This window comes from Molossus molossus, unplaced genomic scaffold, assembly GCF_014108415.1.
Source record: "Molossus molossus isolate mMolMol1 unplaced genomic scaffold, mMolMol1.p scaffold_m16_p_1, whole genome shotgun sequence".
Lineage (NCBI taxonomy): Eukaryota > Metazoa > Chordata > Mammalia > Chiroptera > Molossidae > Molossus > Molossus molossus.
The window spans coordinates 169,329,033-169,353,731 of NW_023425344.1; the positions used below are offsets into that span (position 1 = coordinate 169,329,033).

A 24,699-nucleotide genomic window follows, 5' to 3' on the forward strand; every position below is an offset into this window, starting at 1 on the left:
TATATAGTGATAATTTCACCACACTCTGATAATTATTCTTTTTCCAACCAAACTCTGAATATGAGTCCCAAAAGCATACCAGGCTATTCCTACATAGATGTCTAATAAAACGAAATTATTCACATGTAATTTGGACAGATTATAAGTGAAACTTCTAGTACCCATCTGAACTGCCATTCCAAAGCCTATATTCTATCACAGGTGAAACCTAAGTAGACTGTTATTGATAATAACTAAACTATGCTTTTATAAGTACTAAAATTCACACAAAAAATAATCTCTGAAAAGTATAAAACAAAATACCTATTATTGTGACTATACATACTGGTCTAAAATTAATTGTTTCTAATGAACTTCAATAATAAAAATAAAAACTATAACAGTGGCATAATGTCATAATAAGCATATTTTAAAACATAAAGAATAACAGGTACTACAAAAAATAAAATACATCTGTTTTACTTAAGCCACCCCCAACTTTTTACTTTCTTAGGCTAAAATACAGAACAAATGTACTTGTATACTACTCAGATGGTTCTTAACTAACTTCTCACACTAAACTGTAAGAAGCTTACTTATTATATTTAAGTTACACTATAACCAATAAGTCTCTTGTTAACACATGTATTTGTAGCACTAAACCCAATCAGAATCATCCCTGAGACTTTCTGCAATATTGGACATATTCTCAAATATTACCAATAATACAACAAATGTTTGCTTCTACAAAAAAATGTAAATGATACTTGCAGAGAATAATATTTAACACTAGCAATACTTTTTTTGGGGGAGCATTATTGCCCTTCTAATATGCTTTCAAATGTATTAAAACCATATTCTAAGTTATATACTATGCAATCTATACAAATAAAATAAATCAAAATATTAAAAAATCCTGCCACTAAGTTAAAATGTACAGCACACTTGCTTTGCCCTTGATGTCACTGTCTTATTCTTCAATTCATATCTTGTACACTGTAAGTTAATTGCTTTTGGAAAGTACTTATTATTCATGTAAAAATTAATGTGCCATTGTGTTTAAATCCTCTTAAATGACCATCCGTGCATCTTTCTTCTTTAAATACCAATGAAATCTGTCAAAAGACATCAATGCAAAATGATCTTAAAGAAAATTCTAATAGAGATTTTTTTGTGTGCTAACACAAGATTTTCATATTCACTAACTTTACTTAAATTCCATTAATTTTTTAAGCTACTTTTAATAAATTCACCAAGTAAAATTTTTAGGCCCCACAGTCTGTCATTTGTGTTCCAGCTGACACTATGAATATTAATAACAGTGTTATCCTGATTAAATAGGCTTCGTATGAAATCCCTGTGAATCCTATAGCTCAGACATCTCATTTTTCCAACTCTTTATGAATTTGGATTCTGACATTAAACTGGAAAAATCTTTAAAAAACAGATTTAATGGCACATTGGCATAATGTCAAACAAAAATGAGATGTTCTAATAAATCAAGTTAATTATAACTTACGTATCTACCCACTGTAATAGGAATAAAAGATTTCTGTAAACATGCAACATATTTTACGCTTCTATTCATTTTAGGACAAAGGATTAAGTCTACTAAAATAACAATTCGTTTTCTTAAACTCACCTTAAAGATTTGATATTGATAACTTGTTTCAGTAAAAAATTACATATTCACATTAAAACTGGCAGGGTCATTTTATACTAGACATCAAGTAAATTAGACTTCTTAATCAAAATGCTAACTTATAAAAACACAGACAAAATATAAGTTAATTGCTTTACCATGATGGATATATACCAGGTTCAAACAGCAAAGTAAAACTGATTTCCAACTAAAATTTGTTTATTTATAAGCTGTGCTGGAAAAAAAAGTACCCATGTTAAGAAAGAAAAAGAAAATCTTTAATATAACAAACAGAACATACTAGATTAACATCTGTTAAATTAAAATCTTCTCCATCACAAATTCCTAACCTCATTCCAAATTGTGTTTTTTTTTCTTTATTGATTTTGAGAGAGAAAGGAAGGGAGAGAGAGAGAGAAACATCAATGAGAGAGAACATCAACTGGCTGCCTCCTGCATGCCCCCCACTGGGGATCAGGCCCACAACCTGGGCATGTGCCCTGACTGGGAATCGAACCAGCGACCTCCTCATGCATGGGTCAATGCTCAACCAATGAGCCACACCAGCTGGGCCCATATTGTTTTTAATTCTCAAAGAAAGTGAGTCTTTTCTGTAGAAGAAAGAAAAAAATAATATTTAAGGAAACCGCACACTCCTTTCTTTAGATAGGTAAAGGGGAATCTGACTATGTCTGCCAAAGCTTCACAACTTCACCTTATCAAAAAAGTGTAGATTGAAAATTTTTAAACAAACCTATCTATGTTCTCAAACATGGTTTGACTCCCGTAGTTTACTCAGCAGTAAAAGACCAGTGAAATACAATTTATTCTTTAACCAGTCTAAAATTTCTAATCTGCCTAAAAAATTATAGGTGATTCCAACATTTATCTTTTAAAATTAAATGCCTTTTTGATAGAAAGGTATTCAAAAATGGGATTTCATTCCCATGTAACAATCCAAGGATTTCATTCCCCAATGAAACAAACCCAAGATTTTTTAAAACTTATTTTAAATATGAGATGCCATTCCTACCTTCCTCTACAAATGCTACTACATTATAGAATAAGTTTTTGGCTGACTATGGTTAATGTCATTTTAAAAAGAAAGGTTTTTTTTCCCCTTTATTGATTTTAGAGAGAGAGGAAGGGAGAGAGAGAGAGAAAAAAACATCGATGAGAGAGAACATTGATTGGCTGCCTCCTGCATGCCCCCCACTGGGGATTGGGCCCACAACCTGGGCATGTGTCCTGACCTGGAATCGAACCAGCAACCTCTTGGAGCATGGGTTGACGCTCGATCACTGAGCCACATCGGCTGAACTAATGGCATTTTTTTAATGCCTCCTTATTTTAATCACAAATTTGTGTGAATTGAATCCAACAATGTCAAACTAGGAATCATTTATAATATGGCCTCATGTCCAACTATAATTCAAAAAAACCCCAAGTTTCACATTTCCTAGATTGGAAAATGTTTATAATTTCCACATTGAGGTGATTTCATTAAATGGCCAATGGACAGCCAAATATTTTATCCCATAACTCAACATATACAACATATAGTTATGTTCTACTGCTGGATTTTCATTTTCATAGACAACAGTCTCTGAAACATTCACAGTCCCTGGCACATTCTCTCCCAAAAGAACTTCACTCACCATCGCTCACATCACAGCTTACTCCCCAGCGAGCTCCAGACAACCCAAGCTCCTCGGAGCAAGGGGAAACAAGAAGAGGTTTAGGGAGAAAGGATATGAATAAAAGTGGCCCCATACCTCAGCTCTTAACATTTAAAACTGTGTATACTATCTGACCCCTTAGTTCCACTATAAAAAGTATTTAGAAAAATATGTAAAACATACTTAACATATAAAGATATTCATAAAGCAGTATTTATTTGTAAGAAGACTACTCATGCTCTAGTCATACTGGTACTTTTTTCTGATCACTGAACTCACCAAGTTTTTTTGTTGCCTCACAACTTTTATACTTACTATATTCCCTCTGCCCAGAATCCTCTTTTCTAGATACCCTAGATCTCATTTTAGGCCTCTTTCAAAAGTCATCTCTTCAAAAAGGTTTTGCCTGGTTATCCTATAGAACAAAGTAGAAATTCCTTTCTCATCACATTATCTCTGCTCCCACCTCCACAGAACTAATTTGTTTGGGGTTTATTTCATTGTTTTGATGATCTCTGCTGACTATGTACAAGGAAAGTTACATTCGAGCAGGGCCCTGATTTTCTCCTTCATCTGTTTGGCATACAGGAAGTATTTAGAACGTATATACTGGACAGACAGGTAGGTGGATGGATAGATGACTAGCAGAAAAATAGACCTAACATAAATGTTCATCAGTAGAAAACTGGTAGCCCTGGCTGGGTGGCTCATTAGTTAGAGTGCCATCCCATGCACGATGGGGTTGTGGGTTTGATTCCCAGTGAAGGCACATACCTAGGTTATGGGTTCAATCCCCAGTTGGGGGGCGTGTACAGGAGGCAACCAACTGATCTTTCTCTTTCTCTGCCTCCTTCTTCTCTCCCTAAAAATCAAGAAAAACATATCCCTGGGTGAGGATTTAAAAAAAGAAAACTGGTAAAATAAAATGTAGGAAATGTAAGAAATATGCACTATTTGTGGAAGATTCTTTCAACATGTATTTGTTAAGCACCAATATATTGTCAGACACTACTCTAGGAGTAAGCTATAAAATGATGAATAAGACGAATGAATGTCCTACCCTACCCGAAATATGTCTTGAGACAAAACGATATAGGCACAGAACATGGATAAATTTAAAATAGAAAGTGTAGTAAAATTATACTTACAATTATACTTAATTATACTTACAATTATACTTACAATGTAAAATTATACACGTGCATACATGATTGAATAGTATTTTTACCAAGAATGATACATAGGAAATTACCAGTGGTTACTATGAAGAAACAGCCTAAGAGATGAGAAAATGAGAAAATGAAGAAAAGGAATGTTTCTATTTCATTTTTTACCCTTCTGTATAATTTCACTTTTTTTACCATGTGCATTTATTATTTTTAATTTAATAATTAAATATTTATTAATAATTTTGGAATGGAAAGGAAACTTTGAAAGAAGTTACATTACATCTGAGAGATCCAAAATGAACAAAAAGAAGTAATCTATGACTCCCTTGAAACTCTGAAAAAATTATTATTGCCTAATTAACCTTGTATAATTGTACTTTGTATGGTTGTTTCCTTGCTTGCTTGGTTTAAATACAGTGAAAAGTTCAAATTAAACTAATATATGGTAAGAATTTTTTGGAATAGAAAAGTTAAAAATGAATAAGTTTCCTAAGAATTAAGCAAATAGTTCTTAAAACAATCACATTTCTTGTTCCATTAGGGATTATTTATAATAGTCTTACTGTTTAGGATTCTAAAGTTTTAAAATTTGTAATAAAATAAGTTGTTCTATATTATGACACTACTGTATGTTTGTCAACAGATAGTTCCCCTGTGTTGTATGCTATAGTAATCAAGAACTTATTAAAAAAAAAAAAAAAAAGAGGAATTCCTTTCCATGGCTGAAGGTCAGAGGGACATCAAATTAAGAGGAAATACATATTTGGTGTTTAAAATACATGGCTTTGACACTTTCAAAATTTGGAGAGCAAAACAATATACCACTTGGAATACTGCAATAGTTTCAGTGCCACTAAAAAGCGACACTTTGAGAATGAATATAGCTTACTGATACATTTTTAAAAAGTAAAACTTTAAAACTACTGTTATTTTCAGAGAGTCAATCAGATACAGGATTTTCTAAAATGTCCTATAACGTTTTGCCCTAGGCCAACTAAACTAAATCACTTAATCTAGCACAGAACAAAATACAAAAACGAAGTCAGTTTATGGAATACTTTCCGTAGGGAACAAACAGCCTGTTTTCTTAATTCATGTGGGTGCCAAGTTCTGATGCAATGACACAGCCTTTCACACAAAGGCTTTCATTTCCATACAACCAACTGAAGTTCTTGGCACATCAAAAGTAAAAAAGCATTACAGCAAGTTAAATTGATATATAATGACAACTGGTATGAGCAGCCATTTGAAATGAAATCAGACAACAGCTTTTATAAAATGTCTTTCTAAAATAAAGTAAAAATAATCATATATGGTCTTAATTCATACATCATAATGCATACTAACAGATTTTATCGAAAGGTATACATATGAGAATCAATATATTCTAATAACAAGTTATATTTTTTATTTTGAACACTTGATAGCAATTCATACATTACATAATTAATACAATGTTTATATAATTTGCTAAAATTACAGTATCTAATAAATCATAATGGACAGTGCTGCATGTAAACTATGCATTTTACATTTTTAAATATGTTAAAAACAATATTTAGGTTGCAAAATATAATTACTAAAAAAATCATTAAGGAGAATACAATAAATGTTAGACTTAAAACTCTAATTTCTTATTCAATATAAAGAAAGTCACAGTCATCAGCCTCTGTTATCTGAGAAACAACAAAAGCTTGTTATTTCTTAAGACTCATTCTTCATAAATGTTTTCATTAATGGAAAGTAGTTAATAATAATATGGTTCTAAAAAGTTATTCTATAATTATGATCAATTAAAAGTACATCAAAAGAGAAAATATTTGAAGCCAAAATATATATAGAAGTTTCCTTCAATAAACTTTTCTCCTTCTTGCATTTAAAACTATAATCTCACCTATAAAATATATGTAAGTATTGTATTATCTGTTCTGCTCATCAAACTATAAAGAGCTTCTTAGAACCTATAAATATATGTTCACTAAAAATCTATTTAGGAAAATACATCATTTAAAAAAATCCCAAAATAGCAATTCAACTGAATTAAAAATATTACTTAAAAATTAATAGTAATATAATTGTACAGTGTTCCAAAGTATTACATAAATTAAGCAATGTGTGATGTTATTTTTAAAAACATTTTTCCAAAAACCCTCATAATCTTTCATTTTAAAAGAATTTTACTTCTTTCAAAAAAATTCCATCTCTATGATGTGTTGATTTATATAATACAATCACAATTACTACAAAATTGTTTTATGTATAACTTGACATTTTACAATACTAATTGTGTAAGAAAACCTTTTAAAACTGCAAAAAATAAAATAAAATAAAGAAAAACAAAAACTGAGCCTTATCCTCTCATAAATATTAAAAATATTACCAAACAGCAATCAAACATTACAAGCCTCCTGGTGGAAATGTGTAGAACACTAATAAATATTATGTTGGGGTGGGCGTGGGACATAGAGAATGGGGGGAGGGGAGCAGGATTCACAGGCCAGGCAGAATGTGAGGGTATAGATGAAATCAGATTAACTAACATGAACCCTGTTAAGGATAATTGTTGAAGCTGGGTAACGAGTACATAGGGGTTCATTATTCTGTTTCTCTGCTCTTAAATGTTTGCAATATTCCATAATAAGTAGTTTAAAATACACTTTGTTTAAAAAAAAAGAGAGAGAATACATAGCATTATATACCTTGTAGCAAAAGTCATCAAATAATCTTTCATAGTGCCAGCAACTAGTTAGTATTTCATTTTATATTAGAATGTTACAAAAACCCCATTAATCTCATGCATGATGTACATACATACACACATATATATCAACAAATAAATAAATATTGCACATCTTTCACACAAAAAATATATATATACACACACTCCTCACATGAATTCTATACTGCATGTCATACTACTTTCATCTGAGCATGTAGGAACTGAAGAGAAAATACTATCAGCTGAGGCATATGTACTTTATTTATTAAAATGCTTTGGAATTACTCCCTGACTTTAAATTTGGCACCTTCCTGAAGCTAGGATCTTATGCTACCAATAACCTAGTGCATATGGGAAATAGGTTAGGTACACTTTGTCACCTTTAGCAAATATTTTCCTCATCAACATACTTAGAGACCATCTGCTACACCCTAAAGCAACATCCTGGTTAGCTAATCCTACTGACTTGCAATGTAAGTAACCAAGTTTATCATTTGTTGGAGTCATAACTACATGAATCATTCTATATGCTAAAAAAAAAAAAATGATTAAAGAAATCAAGATCTAAATAAATGGAGAAGAATACCATGCTCATGAAAGTAGATTCAACATAGTAAACATGTCAGTTCTCCCGCAAAATAATCAATATATTTAATGCAACACCAACTAAAATCACAGCAGCATATTTTATAAATATAGACAAAGTGAGTCTAAAAATTAAATGAAAACACAAAGAAACAAATATTGTTAAAAAAAATTCTGAAACGAAAGAACAAAATTGAAAAAAGCACACTATCCAACTTTAGTATTTACAATAAAGAAACAATAATCATGACAGCATGGTATTGGCAAAAGAAAAGACACCTAAATCAAAGAAACAAATTAGGGAGTCCAGAAATAATCCCAAATAAAGATGGCCATTTAATCTCTACAAAGGTGCAAAAACAATTCAATGAAGAAAAGGCTCATTTTCCAACAAATAACTGTTGAAACATCAGTTTTTCAAAAATAATTAACCACGAACTAAACTTTACACTATACATGGGTGTTATGAAATGAGTCACAGATCTAAATGAAAGAAGCAAATTTATAAAATTTTTAGAACATAAGATTAATACTTTCTTGTATATCAGCAATGTTCAATTTGTATTTGAAATGAGGTATAAATCTAACAAAATATAGATACGATCTATACAAGAAAAATTATAAACCTCTGATAAAAATAAATGAAAGCTCTAAATAAATACAGAGATATACATGTACATGTAAGGGAGATTCAATATTGTCAAGATATCAGTTCTTTCCAACTCGATCTTTAGATTCAAATCCCAATCAAAACCCAAGCAAGTTTTTTTGTGATTACTGATAAACTAGTTTTAAAGTTTAAATGAAGAGAAAAAGACCCAGAATAGCCAACACAATACTGAAGAACAACAAAACCAGAAGATTGACACTATCCAACTATAAGACTTACTATAAAGCTATTATAATCAAGACAGTGTGGTATTAGTGAATGAATACATAAATAGATCAATGGAACAAAATAGAGAGCCCAGAAATAGACCAATACAAATAAAGTCAAGTGATCTTTGACAGAAGAGCAAAGGCAATTCAATAGAAAAAGGATACTTTTTCAACACAGTGCTGGAACTAGACATCATTATGCAAAAAAAAAAAAGATAAATTTAGGTACAGGCTGTACATCTTTTACACAAATGAACTCACAATGGATCACAGACCTCAATGTAAAACACAAAGTGATAAAACTAGAATACTCACATACATGAGTATCTAAGTAATCTTGGGTTTGGCAATGACTTTTTAGATATACCATCAAAAGCATAATCCATGAAAAGAAAAAAAATTGGTAAGTTGAACTTCATTAAAATTAAAAACTTCTGCTCTGTGAAGGACCCTGTTAAAAGAATAAAACAATAAACCACAGACTTGGAGGAAATATTGCAAAACACACATCTGACAAAGGACTGATATCCAAAATATGCAAAGAACTCTTAAATCTCAACAATAAAAAAGCTATCAATCCAATTTGAAAATGGGCAAAAGATAGGATCATATACCTCACCAAGAAGATATATAGATGGCAAATAAGTATATGAAAGGACACTGTATGCCATTAGGTAATTGCAAACTAAAACAATAAGATACCATGACAGACTATTTGAGTGGCTGAAATCCAAAATACTGACAACTCCAAATGCTGACAATGATGTACAGCAACAAGAACTTTTAGTCACTACTGGTGCAAATGTAAAAGGTATAGCCATTCTGGAAGACAGTTTGGAAGGTTTCTTACAAAATTAAATATACTCTTTTACCATACTACCCAGCAATCGCACACCCTGATATCAATCATACTCCTTGATATTTACTCAAATGAGTTGAAAACATACATCCGCACAAATATCTATGTGCAATTATCAATAGCAGCTTTATTCATAATTATCAAAACTTGGAAGCAACCAAGATATCCTTTAATAGATGAATGGATGAACAAATTGTGGTACATCCATACAATGGAACATTACTTAGAATTAAAAGAAATGCTCTATCTAGCCATAAAAAGACATGGAAGAACCTTAAGTGCATATATCTAAGTGAAAGAAGACAATCTGAAAAGGGTACATATTGTGGGATTACAATCATATCATGTTTTGGAAAAGGCAAAACTATAGCAACAGTAAATAACCAGTGATTGCAAGAAGTTGGGGGGATGGGAACATGGAGGGAAGGGATGAATACTAAGTAGTATACAGAGAACTTTTAAGTCAGTACAACTATTCTGTACAATATTGTAATGGTGGATATATGTCATTACACATTTTCCAAAACCATAGAGTGTACAACACAAAGAGTGCACCCTAATTTAAAAATGGACTTTAGTTAATAATAATGTATCAATATTGGCTCGTGAACTGTAACAAATATACCACACTAACGCCAAATGTTAATAATAGGGGGAATTGGGGGAGATGGGGTAAGGGTATATTCAATCAACTTTCCTATAAACATAAAATTTCTCAAAAAATATATTAATTTTTTAAAGGGTCATAAAGCAACAAATCTACAATTATTAAAGAAGAAAATATAGCCCTGGCCAGTTTGGCTCAGCGGTTAGAGCGTCGGCCTGCGGTCCGGAGAGACCCAGGTTCGGTTCCCGCTAAGGGCACGTACTTCGGTTGCAGTTTGTCCCCGGCCCTGGTTGGTCGTGCGGGTGGCAGCCACTCGATGTGTCCCTTCACGTCGATGTTTCTCTCTCTCTCTCCCTTCCTCTCTCTCCCTCCCACTCTATCTGTACAAAAATGGAAAAAATATCCTCGGGTGAGGATAAAAAAAAAAAAAAAAAAATATATATATATATAAAAAAAAAAAAAAAGAAGAAAATATAAAAAAATCTTCATTAGGCAACGTTCTTAGAAAAGATACCAAAAACATCATTCATAAAGAGAAAAATGATAAATTTCACCTTATTAAAATCTAAAACTTTTGCTCTACAAAGGGACTGCCAAGATTACTAAAAGACAAGTTACGGACTGGAAAAAAATATGTGTAAATTATGTATCTGACAAAGGACTTATATCCAGAATATATAAAGAACTGTCAAAATTCAACAATAAAAAATATAACCAAAGGACTTGAATAAATATTTGTCCAAAGAGGTTATACGCAAGTATTTTATAGTCAACATAAGCAGTAATTAGAGAATACTGATTAAAACCATGATGAGATACTACTATACACACATGAAAGACTAAAACAAAAAAAATACAATATCCAGTGTGGATGAAGAACAACCAAGAATTTTCACACATTGCTGGTGCAGTTACAAAATGGTACAGCCAATGGGGGCGGGGGAGTGATTTGGCAATTCTTACAAAGTTACATGTATTTAGCATCTGACCTAGAAAGCTCACTGGTGGGTATTTACCCCCCAAATGAGAACTCATGTCCTAACAAAAACCTGCAACAAAATACTCAAAACAACCCCTTTGTCCTAGAACATGTGAATGGATAAACAAACAACAGTACATATATATGAATGGCATACTGTTGAGCAACAGAAAAGAACAAACTCGATCCATGCAACAACATATGTAAATCTCAAAGGCATTAAGCTGAATGAAAGAAGTCAGCTTCCAAAAATTTCACAATTATGATTCCATTTATATAACCTTGGAATTATGTGACTACAGTCATGGGCAACAAAATAGTGCTTGCAAGGAGGGTGGGTAAAGGGAAGACGTGGCTATAAAGGATAGCACCAGAGTATTTTATGAGGTGATAGAATTGCTCTGTGTTCTGATTGTAGTGATGGTTATACAAATCTTTACGTGTGTTAAAATTCAAAGGACTGTAGATCAAAGTTCATAGCAGCAGCATTCAAAATTGGCAAAACATGGAGACAACCCTATTGTCCATCAAGAGATGAATGGATAAACAAGATGTGGTATGTAGATGCAATGAAATAGTATTCAATCTAAAAAAGGAACAAAATTCTGATACATGGCACAACACAGAAGAACCTTGAAAATATTAAGCCAAGTGAAATAAGCCAGACACAAAAGGACAAATATTGTATGATTTCATTTATCTCAGATACCTAGTCAAATTCATAAAGAAAGTCAGAGACTTCTTACCAGGTGCTCTGAAAGGAAGACAAAGGAGTTATTATTTATACTTTTATTTCTTTATTGATTTTAGAGAGAGAGGAAGTGAGAGAGGTAGAAACAATGATGAGAGAGAACATCAATTGGCCACCTCCTGCATGTCCCCCACTGGGGATTTGGCCCACAACCTGGGCATGTGCCAGGACCTGGAACTGAACCAGCGACCTCTTGGTGCATGGGTTGATGATCAACCACTGAGCCACACTAGCCGGGCAAGGAGTCATTGTTTAATGGCTCAAAGTCTCTGTTTGGAATGATGAAAATGTTATAGAGATGGACAGTGGTAATGATGCCACTAAACTGTACACTTAAAATGGCTAAAATGGTAAAAATTTATGTTACATACATTTTACCACAATAAAAAATTCATAGGAATATACAAATGAAAAGAAATCCATTTGCATGAGAATTAAAATGTAAAATTAAAAAGAAATTGTCAGACTGGATTTCTAAACACCCATCTACAGGTTTACAATAGAAGTATCAAAACTGAAAGGGGTCCTGGCCGGTTTGGCTCAGCAGTTAGAGCGTAGGCCTGCGGTCCAGAGAGACCTGGGTTCAGTTCCCGCTAAGGGCGCGTACCTCGGTTGCAGTTTGTCCCCGGCCCTAAATGGGTTTTGCGGGTGGCAACCACTCGATGTGTCCCTTTCACGTCAATGTTTCTCCCTCTCTCTCTCCCTCCCACTCTATCTGAACAAAAAATGGAAAAATGTCCTCCAGTGAGGATTTAAAAAAAAAAAATTCAATTTTACAAAGTAACCCTTGATAGCTAACTTACCTCCTCTTGTGCCTTCTAAAACACATTCTGATCTACCTTCTAAGAATATGGAAAAAACAAAAACAAAACTGAAAGGGTTTGGGAAACGTAAACAAAAGAGAATGCATATTAAGGAAAAGACTTTAACTTATTAATATGCGGCAAAATAGAATTTAAGGTAGAAAGAGCATCATTTCATAATGATAAAAGTTTCGATTTACAAGGAAAATACAAAAATTCTAAATGTATATGAGCATAATAACATAGTCTCTACATATGTAAAGCAAAAACTCACAGAAACGTGAGGTGAAGGCAGACAAATCCACAATATGGAACAAGACAAACTCAGAATATGAAAGCTTTATACAATATCATTAACAAACTTGACCTAACAAATCTGAACATAAATTAATGCTCTACCCAATATCCAGAATAAACATTCTTGTTAAGCACATGCAATATTACAATATTGACTGTATTCTGGGACACCAAGTAGAATCACATTTCAAATTAAAACTTGATAGAGCACCTTCTCTAACCACAATGTGATGTTAGAAACTGGTAACAAAAGGAAAATCCTCACATGTTCAGAAATTAAAATTCCCACATATTCAGAAATTAACAAAGTTACCATATATTTAGAAATTAACAAATAACTCAATAAAAAGAAACATGATATTTAGATAGAATTTTGAACTCTACAATAATAAATTCCACAAAGCAAAAGCTGTGCGATGCAGGTAAAGTATTACTTGGGGGCAAGTTTAGATCCTTAAATACATATATTAGGAAAGGACTGAAAATTTATGAGCTAAGCATCCATTGTAAGAAATTAGAACTAAAGCAAAATAAGCCCCAAAGTTTTAGAGGAGAAAAGAATTAATAGCAGGAATTAATTAAATAGGAAATAAACATAAAACCAAGAGGATTAACAAAACCTAAGGCTGGTTCTCTGAAGAGACAGATGAACTGAGAAGGGAAAACTGATCAAGAAGAAAAGAGAAAGGGTACACAAAAAAATCAATATCAAGATTAATAATAAGATAATATTATTAACATCTTTGTAGCAATATATTTGAACATTTAGATATAATAGACAAATTCCCAGGAAAAATTAACCTACCAAAACTGACTTAGTAGCTATGGACAACTTGAATAATCCTATAACTTCCAAAAAATTAATCAGAAGTGAAAAATATTCCCAGAAAGTAACATATTCTGAAATTATTATTATAATCTTATTTGGAATTATTCCATTCTTACTTAAACATTTCCAGAGAGGAGATTTAAAATGGCAATGTAGTGAATGAAAGCTACACAGACCATCTCCCAGAACCAAACTGGAATTACAACTCAAATAAAGACACATCATCTGGAAAAATCAACTGAAGAGCAACTGGAGAGAACCCTTATAATCAGGGACATAAAGAGGACCCCAAATTGAGACTGGTAGGAGCTGCAGAGGCACGAGAGGGCTGGCTGGGTACCCATGGGCAGCAGCTGAGGACTGTCTTAGCTGTGAGCAGTTCCCTCTAAGAAGTTGGGGTTAAAACCCCAAGTCAGCTCTCCAGAACAGAGTAGTAGAACAGGGAAAGGTGCCCCCATAACAGCTGGCTGAGAAAATCACCAGAGCAGAGGTTTTGTTCAGCAGGGAAAGGCACAGAAAACACTGGCAATTCCCTGAAGGGTCAGTGCACACCTACTCACTTTGGCCTCCAGCAGAGGGAGGCGGACTGGACTGGAGCTGTGTGAGGAGAGTCCGTGGTTTGTGGCACTGGGGAGAGAGGTGTGAAGGAGGCCATCAGAAGCTCTATGCTGAGTCACTCCCCCACAGGACAGTAGCCATTTTCCTGAAAGAGCCCATTCCCAGAGTGGTGTTAGCCTGGGGGAGAAGCAACTGCCCCCCCTCGGGAATTTAACACCAACTGGCCTGGAAAAATGCAACTTGAGGCTCATTAACAGCCAATGACCATTAGCAAGCCAGTAGGCAGAGACTAGATTCTGAAGGCTTTGAGCCTTGGGCCTGACCCTCAGTGTTGGGTGTCCTGGCTCTGGGGACTGACCTGTTGAAGACTGAAGCCTGGATCCCTGTGCTGAACCAATAACACACACTTGCAGAAACCACCTTCTTCGAAAAGCAACTTTAACCCAGGGGAAAGCAATTGCCCCACCCACTGGAAATCCTCTTACCCTGTCCATCTGAGGGATTTTGCATTCAGTTTAGAGTTATAACCTGAGACTCATTAAGGAACTGAGACTAATAGTCAGCCTGCAGGCAAAAGTTCTGGAATAACTGTATCTTTTCTGGGCCTGTGACTCTACCCAGGAAAGGAAGATTAGACATTGGTGTTTAGCTTGGTCCCTTTCACACTTATCCAAACCCAGCATAGAGAGCCACAATCAATAGAACACCCATAATCACAGGGGAAATTTGGCAGACTCCAAAACCTGCTGACACAGCCAAAATGGTGAAACAAAGGAACAAATCCAAAATGAAAGAACAAGAGAATTCTACAGAAGAAGGGATAAATAAAATGGAATTAAGCAAGTTATCATAGGTAGAGTTCTAAGTAATGAATATGAGGAAGCTCAACAGCATGAGTAAAGATACAGGAACAATGAAAATCAACCAACTGGAAATAAAAAACCACCAAGAGGAAATTAATAATTATATAGCAGAAATAAATAACACATTGCAAAAAATAACCAGCAGATTAGAGGAAGCCAAGGATTAAATCAGCAAATTAGAAGACAGGGAACCAAAAAAAAAAAAATTAAAAAACAGAAGGACAGTTTAAGAGAGCTGTGAGACAACATGAAACATAATAATATCTGCATTATAGAAGTTCCAGAAGAAGAAGAATATGAGCAAAGGTTAGAGAATATATTCAAAGAAATAGTGGCAGAAAACTTCTCTAACTTGGTGAAGGAAAAAGGCATACAAGCTCGGGAAGCACATAGAGCCCCAAGTAAGAAGAACCCAAGGAGGCCCACACCAAGACACATCATAATTAAAATTCCAAAATTAAAGACAAAGAGAAAATCTTAAAGGCAGCAAGAGAAAAGCAACAGGTTACCTACAAAGAAGCCCCCATAAGGCTATCAGCTGATTTCTCAACAGAAACACAACAGACCAGAAGAGAATGGCATGAAGTAATCAAGGTAGAAAAACAAGGATCTGAATCCAAGACTACTCTACCCAGCAAGGCTATCATTCAAAATAGAAGGTGAAATAAAGAGCTTCCCAGACAAAAAAAAGGCTAAGGGATATATATTAGCATCAAACTAGCACTGCAAGAAATGTTAAAAAGTCTGCTGTAATACGCAGAAGAAATAGAGAGAAAAATATAGCCATAACAAATAAAAATGGCAATAAATAAATAACGCATCAATAACTTTAAAAGTAAATGGATTAATTGCTCCAATCAAAAGACACAGAGTAGCTGAATGGATAAGAAAGTATGACTCATATATATGTTATTTACAAGAGACCCACTTCACAACAAAAGACACACAGGTAGAAAGTAAAGGGATAGAAAAAAAATTTCCAAGCAAAGAAAAATGAAAAAAAAAAAAAAAAAAAAAAGCAGGGGTAGCAATACACATAGCTGCTAAAATAGACTTCAAAATGAAGGCCATAACAAGAGACAAAGAAGGCCATTACCTACTATTGAAAGGATCTACCCAACAGGAGGATATAACTTTAGAAAACATATATGCACCCAATATAGGAGCACAAAAATATATTTAAAAACTTCTAGAGGACTTCAATGGAGAAATTGACAGCAATACAATCATAGCAGGGGACTTCAACACCACGCTGACATCACTGGATTGATCCTCTAGACAAAAAAACTAACAAGGAAACAGAGAACCTAAACGATGCACTAGATCAAATGGATTTAATAAATATTTAAAAAGAATTGCACCCCAAAACTACAGAATTCATATTCTTCTCAAGTGCACATTGGACATTCTCAAAGACAGACCACGTGTTAGAACAAAAACTAAGTCTCTTCAAGTTCAAGAACACTGAAATTGTATCAAGCATCTTCTTAGATCCCAATGGCATGAAACTAGGAATTAATTACAATAAAAACACTCAAAAACATTCAAACACATGGAAGCTAAATAGCATGTTATTAAAAAATGAATGGGTTACCAAGGAGATCAAGGGAGAACTAAAAAATTTCCTGGAAATCAATGAAAATGAACACACAACACCACAAAAGCTATGGGATGTGACGAAAGCAGTCCTGAGAGGGAAGTTCATAGCACTACAAGCCTACCTCAAGAAATAAGAAAAATTTCTAATAGATTATCTGTCCCTAAAACTTAAAGAACTAGAATGTAAATAAAAAGAAAAACCCAGAACAAGTAAAAGGAAAGAAATAGTAAAGGTCAGAGCAGAAACAAACGACATAGAGACTAAAAAAGCAATTCAACGAAACAAAGAGCTGGTTCTTTGAAAGGATAAACAGGATTGATGAACCCCTAGCCAGACTCACCAAGAAACAGAGAGAGAGGAAGCAAATAAACAAAATCAGAAAAAAAAAGAGAAGGAATAACAACTGACATCACAGAAATACAAAGAATTGACAAAAATTACTATGAAAAATTATACACCAACAAATTGGACAACCTAGGCAAAATGGACAAATTTCTAGAATCACAAATTCTTCTAAAACTGAACTGGGAAGAGACAGAAAGCTTGAACAGACCAATAACAACTAAGGAAATTGAAGATGTAATGAAGAAAATGCCAGCAAACAAAAGCCCAGGCTTGGCAGTTTCACGTGGGAGTTTTACTGAACATTAAAAGAAGTACTAAAACCCATTCTCCTCAAACTATTCCAAAAAATTCAAGGAAGATTTCCAAACTCTTTTTATGAGCCCAGCATAATCCTAATTCCAAAACCAGATAAAGACACTACAAAGAAAGAAAACTACAAGCCAATATCTCTGATGAACATAGATGCCAAAATCCTTAAAAAATATTATAGCAAATAGGATCCAGCAATACATCAGAAAAATTATTCAGCATGACCAAGTGGGATTCATCTTAGGGACACAGGGCTGGTACAATATTTACAAATCAATAAATGTGATATACCACATAACCAAAATGAAAGATAAAAACCACATGATCATATCAATAGACACTGAAAAAGCATATGACAAAATCCAGCACCTATTTCTGATAAAAATGCTCAACAAAGTGGGAATAGAGGGATCATATCTCAACATAACCAAGGCCATATATGACAAACCTATAGCCAACATCATAACTCAGTGGGCAAAAACTAAAAGCTTTTCCCTTAAGAACAGGAACAAGACAGGGATGTCCACTTTCACCACTCTTATTTAACATAGTACTAAAAGTCTTAGCCACCACAATTAAACAAGAAGAAAAAATTAAAGGAATCCAAATTGGAAAGGAGGAAGTAAACTGTCATTATTGGCAGATGACATATTATAAATAGAAAACTCTAAAGACTCCATCATAAACCTACTAGTTTTAATAAATGAATTTGGCATAGTAGCAGGATACAAAATTAACATCCAGAAATCAATGGCATTCTTATACACCAATAATGGTGTATACAGTCATAAAGGGAAACTAAAAAAAATAAAATCCCATTTATCATTGCAACAACAACATCAACAAAAATACCTAAGAATAAACATAAACTTAACCAAGGAGGTAAAAGACCTGTTCTCAGAAAACTACAGGACTTTGAAAAAGAAATTGAGAAAGATATAAACAAGTGGAAACATACAGCATGTTCATTGACTGGAAAAATCAACATCATTAAAATGTCCATAGTACCCAAAGCAATCTATAGATTCAATGCAATCCCCACTAAAATACCAATGACAGCTCTGCCCAGTTTGGCTCAGTGGTTAAAGTGTTGGCCCACAGATCAATAGGTTGTGGGTTCAATTCCAGTTGAGGACACACAATTCGGTTGTTGTTTGTCCCCAGCCCTGGTCAGGGTTGTGCAGAAGGCAGCCAGTTGGTGTCCCTCTCATGTTGATGTTTCTCTCTCTCTTCCTCTCTCTCCCTGTCTATCCCTCCCTCCCACTCTATCTGAAGATAAATAAAAAAATATCCTTAGGTGAGGATTAAAAAACAAAACAAAAACAACAACATATTTTATAGAACTAGAAAAATACTCCAAAGTTTATATGGAACCAAAAAAGACTCCAAATAGCCACAGCAATCTTGAAACAGAACAAAGCAGGAGGGATCACAATACCAGATATCAGGTTATACTACAAAGTCATTTTAATCAAAACAGCCTGGTACTGGCCCAAGAAGAGGCATATAGATCAATGGAACTGAACAGAGACCCCAGAAATTGACCCAAGACATTATGCTCAACTAATATTTGACAAAGGAGGCAAGAGCATACAGTGGAGTAAAGATAAGTCTCTTTAATAAATGGTGTTGGGAAAATTGAACAGCTGCATGCAAATAAATAAATAAATAAATAAATAAATAAACTAGACCACCAACTTACACCATACACAACAATAAACTCAAAATGGATAAAAGACTTTAATGTCACTCATGAAACTATAAAAGTCCTAGAAGAAAATGTAGGCAGCAAAATTTCAGACATCACATGCAGCAGAATTTTCACCAATACATTACCTAGGGTAAGAGAAACAAAGGAAAAAATAATAATTGGGACTACTTCAAACTAAAAAGCTTCTGCACAGCAACAGAAAAAAGCATCAAAATGGAAAGAGAGCCCACTATATGAAGAACGTAACTGCCAATGATACATCAGATAAGGGGTTAATTTCCAAAATATATAGAGTACTCATACAACTCAACAAAAGAAAGACAAAGAATCCAATGGGCAGAGGACCTAAATAAACACCTCTCCACACAGGACATACAAATGGCCAAGAGACATATGAAAAAATGCTCAACGTCACTAATCATCAGAAAGATGCAAATTAAAACGACTATGAGGTATCACCTCAAATCTGCCAGAATGGCTGCCATCAACAAGTGTTGGCGAGGGTGTGGAGAAAAGGGGACTCTAGTACACTGCTGGTGGGAATGCAGACTGGTGCAACCACTATGGAAAACAATATGGCGTTACCTCAAAAAATTAAAAATTGAACTTCCATTTGACCCAGTGATCCCACTTCTAGGAATATACCCTAAGAAGCCTAAAACACCAATCAGAAAGACTATATGTACCCCTATGTTTGTAGCAGCACTATTTACAATATCTAAGATCTGGAAACAGCCAAAGTGTCCATCAATAGATGAGTGGATACAAAAAGCTATGGTATATATACACCATGGAATACTATGTATCTGTAAGAAAGATCTCTTATCCTTTGAGACCTGGAGAGTATTATGCTAAGTGAAATAAGCCAATTAGAGAAAGACAACTATCACATGATCTCACTTATTTGTGGAATATAATAAACAAAATAAGCTGATGAACAAAATAGACCCAGAGACATAGAAGTAGGAATCAGACTGACAAACCTCAGAGGAAGGGCTGGAGGGGTTCAGGGGCGGCAAGAGATAAACCAAAGAACGTATATGCATATGTGCATAACAAATGGATATAGACAACCTTACTGTGAAGGGGGTGGGGTTACAGGAGCAGGGAGGAGAATGTCAAGGGGGGGAAAGGAGAAACATCTGTAACAAAAATAAATTAATAAAAAATAAATAAATAAAACCTTTCCAGAGAGTACAAGATTAACAGCAAAATCTACATGGTAGCAAAAATCTTGTTACCAAATCCATATAAGGATACTATAAGAAATTTAAAAAGTGAATTTAATTAATAAACACAAATGTAAAATTCATAAACAAAATATTAGCAAACCATCAATATAGGAAAAGCAGTAACACAGTGTGACAAGGCTGTATTTATCCCATTACAGATTCATTCAATATTTGAAAAGAAATAAATGCACTTGATATATTACCATTACAGAAAAAAAAGTCAAAAGATAGGCAAAAATCTATAGATAAGAGATGAAGCGTCTGATAAAATTCAACATGTATTTATATTTAAAAAACTCTTTGGCCCGGCCAGTGTGGCTCAGTAGTTGAGCACTGACTGATGCATCAGGAGGTCACCAGTTCGGTTCCCGGTTGGGGCACATGCCCAGGTTGTGGGCCTGATCCCCTGTGGGGGGCATACGGGAGGCAGCCAGTCGATGTTCTTTCTCATCGATGTTTCTATCTCTCTCTTCCTCTCTCTCTCTAATATCAATAAACAAAAACAACAAAACCCTCTTTGTATTACAAAAATACAATAATTTGATAACAGATATCTCAACAACAACCAAAAAAAATCCTCTAAAAATGGTAAAAGATTAAAAAGTGTTCCCTTGAAACTGGGACAAATCAAGAATCGTGGCTGTTCACACTTCTTTCACCATTTAAAGTTAAGGTCCCTGCCATTATAAAAATGCAAAACCCTTGGGGAGAAAAATACAAATTTATTAAGAGATAAGAAAGACGACCTAAAAAATGGAGATATTTACCAGGATTATGGATTAAAAAACTCAAAATTATAAAGTGTCAGTTCTGTTAAATTAAATGTAGCCAAGCTAGTTAGGATTCAGGGGCAGAGTGGGTGGGTAAAGCAAGCCATGAGGGCCATTAAAACACTGGAATAAATTAGAAGTATGATGCCAGTTAGGTAAAGAGTCACATATAAGACTCTTTCAAACCATGCCTCAATAACATCTACTACACATGTAGTTGCACTTAGTTAAATTTCAAAAAGTAATCCATGGCACTTTTCTGGAAACATGTTATCTAATTTTGAAACTTATAAATATGCTTCCCAAGAAACTGCTGGCAGAAGTGAGAACAAGAACTATAAGAAACTGAAAAATGTTTTGCAAAATCTTTTATAGATAGGTTTCCTTCAACTAGCAAGAGAAAAATAGTATTTTAATCTGTTCTATATAATAATTTTACAATCACAAAATCTATTTCTCCCTCTCCCCACTAAATAAATGTTTAACCAATATTTACAGGTTGAAAAAGGCTATCCACTTATGCTATCTATACATACTTTCATGGGAGCATTTGTCACACTGTATATTAATTACTTATCTGTCTCTCCCAATTAAGCTATCTGATCAAAGGAGGCTTGTACTTCTCATTGCTGTTTCTAACTCATAACTCAAGAAATGTATGGTAAATTAGTAAAATCTCATTTAATAGATAAGGCTCTAAGATGTTCATTGACTAGTTTATAATCTGACGACTAAGAAGTAGACCTTCTGACTCCTATTGCAGTGTTCTTTCCATGATCTTAGGGAAAAAAAACTCAACCTTTGTTTAGTAATGCAATTACCTTCAAAGGATTCGAGTGGGAAAGAAGACACTCCTATTGGGGAGGAACTCACTACTGAACCAAAATTGTCTGTCTTGCCTACCTGGAGGAAGGAAGATAATTCCTCGTTAGTTTAATATTTTTTATTTAGATTTCCCCTAAATAATTATCACTTAAAACAAGCATATAAAGCTAGAACAAGATAGAAATACTGAGAGAACAAAATTTAAAATTACTAAGCACTTAAGTAAATTCTTTAACTTTAAAAATAACTTCAAATCAGGACACTTGACATTTTCATGTAAAAATTTTCTAGGTAATTATTTCTGTACACTTGTAACCATACTGTTAAATAAAAGCACCTTTTATACAGACCCTACAGAATTCTAAGCATGTTCTGCCCCATAAACAAGTACGAGATCTAGTGTTTTCCCCCACAGGCTTCTCACTCACACCAAATGTATGATAGTAATTATTTTTTAGCAATTCACCTTTTATTTAGTGTTGTAAAACACTCACCTAAGTTTTCATAAGAAGAACATTTTTTAAAATATTTCCATTAACTTATTATTTAATCAAATTATACAATTAATGATCACAGATATTACTGGTATAAACAGGTTTGGGACAAACACAAGGAACTCTTGGTAAGGATATAAAACAACTGAACCAGTAGGAGCAGAAGCATCTATAAGAGATCGGCACACTAGCAGGGGTGTTAAGCATACCATTGGCATCAATCAGTATGCTTATGCCAAGGTAATGCAGAACTTTAGTTATTTCAGTAAGTCATTAAGTAGAAGCCATTTAAGGTAATTTCAACTATGTACTGAATATTTAAAAATATTTTTGGCCTCATCCTGGCCGGTTCGTCTCAGCGGTTAAGCATCGGCCTGCGGTCCCACGAGACCTGGGTTCGGTTCCCGGTTCCCGATTCTCGCTAAAGGCACATACCTCGGTTGCAGTTTGTCCCCGGTCCTGGTTGGGTTGTGTGGGTGGCAGCCACTCAATGTGTCCCTTTATGTCCATGTTCTCTCTCTCTCTTCCTCTCTCTCCCACCCACTCTATCTGAACAAAACAAATAGAAAATGTCCTCGGGTGAGGATAAAAAAATAAAATAAATATTTTTGGCCTTAAGGGAACTGACAAAGTATAAGGATAAACTAAGAGAAACTTAGCATCTCTACCAAGAAAAAAAAAAATCTCCTGAACACATTCTTCACAGATGACTAGTAAATAAAATATTTATGTAAAAGGGATAAAATTCTATTTTACCTATAGTTATACAACAAATAGACCAATTATTTAATTGTATTAATATATGGGTTACTGCTCTGGCTGGTTTGGCTCAGGGGTTAGAGTATCAGCCTCGAGAGCAGTGAGTGGCAGGTTCGATTCCAGTCAAGGGCACGTACCTAGGTTGTGGTTCATTCCTGGCCCTGGTCAGAGTTGTACAGGAGGCAACTAATCGATGTTCCCTCTCACACTGATGTGCCCTTTCACGTCGTTCTGTCTCTCTCCATCCTTCCCTCTATTTATCTGGAGATAAACAGAAAAATATCCTCAGGTGAGGATATAAAAAACCCACCATATACATATATATGGGTTACTTAAGTTTAACCTTAGTAATACAGGTATACCTTGGAGATATTTTAGGTTTGGTTCTAGACTACTGCAAAAAGGTGAGTCACATGAAGTTTTTTATTTCCCAGTGCATAGAAAAGTTATGCTCACATTATACTGTAGTCTAAATATATCACTGTCTAAAAAAAAATGTACATACCTTAATTAAAAATACTTTATTGCTAAAAAATGCTAACCATCATCTGAGCCTCAGCAAGACACAATCTTTTTGATGGTGGAGGGTCTCATTTTCAATTTGTTAAAAACTAAATATCTGAAAAGTAGTATAAAGCAAAGAGGAATAAAATGAGGTATGCTTGTATCTAATCAGAAAACTGTACTTGGCCTTGATTGCTATAGAGCAATAACATGAGTATACAGCTCCATCTAGTGGAGAGATATACAAACATTTCCAGAGTTTACTTTGCAGTCTTAAATTAATTTCATAGTAAATTAAACAAAACTGACTTTAAAAAAGGCCAGCTTTTCACTCATAAAAGGTAATTACAACATTTTTCCTAATCAATATGCTAACAAACACTTTCCATTTGATCAGTGATATTTTTGAATACTTAAGATTTCTTCATCTTCTAACAAATTTTCTATAGGAAAAAGAATAGTGGCAGTTCATTCTGCAAAGGAAAAACTTAGCATTCACATTGTTCCTTTAAAGAGAATAAAATGCACACAACTCATGCTATAAGGATACAAGTATGGCCCTGGCCGGTTTGGCTCAGCGGTTAGAGTGTCGGCCTGCGGTCCTGAGAGACCCAGGTTTGGTTCCCGCTAAGGGCATGTACCTCGGTTGCAGTTTGTCCCCGGCCCTGGTTGGTTGTAAGGGTGGCAGCCACTTGATGTGTTCCTTTCACATCGATGTTTCTCTCTCTCTCTCTCTCTCTCTCTCTGTTCCTCTCTCTCCCTCCCCCTCTACCTGAACAAAAAAAATGGAAAAATGTCCTCGGGTGAGGATAAAAAAAAAAAGATACAAGTATGAAGCAATATCCTTTAAGCAAATGCTAATGTAAAACTCTCTTCCAAGCTCCTGTGGTCATAACAAACAGCTAGAGAGATACAGACAAAAAGTATAAGGAGGTTTTCTAAACACTTTGCT

General features: G+C 34.2%; 1 protein-coding gene across 1 annotated transcript in view; it reads right to left on the reverse strand.

Annotated features, from left to right (window-relative positions):
• MIPOL1 (mirror-image polydactyly 1) overlaps positions 1 to 23,414 on the reverse strand; it is a 281,045-nt gene extending 257,631 nt beyond the window's left edge. Inside the window, exons 1-2 of the mRNA XM_036271182.1 lie at positions 23,381 to 23,414; positions 21,987 to 22,068 (exon numbers count right to left, since the gene is read on the reverse strand). The gene's annotated coding sequence lies outside the window, so the exon portion shown is untranslated. The remainder of the gene's footprint in view (positions 1 to 21,986; positions 22,069 to 23,380) is intronic.
• Between the last annotated feature and the right edge of the window lie 1,285 nt (positions 23,415 to 24,699).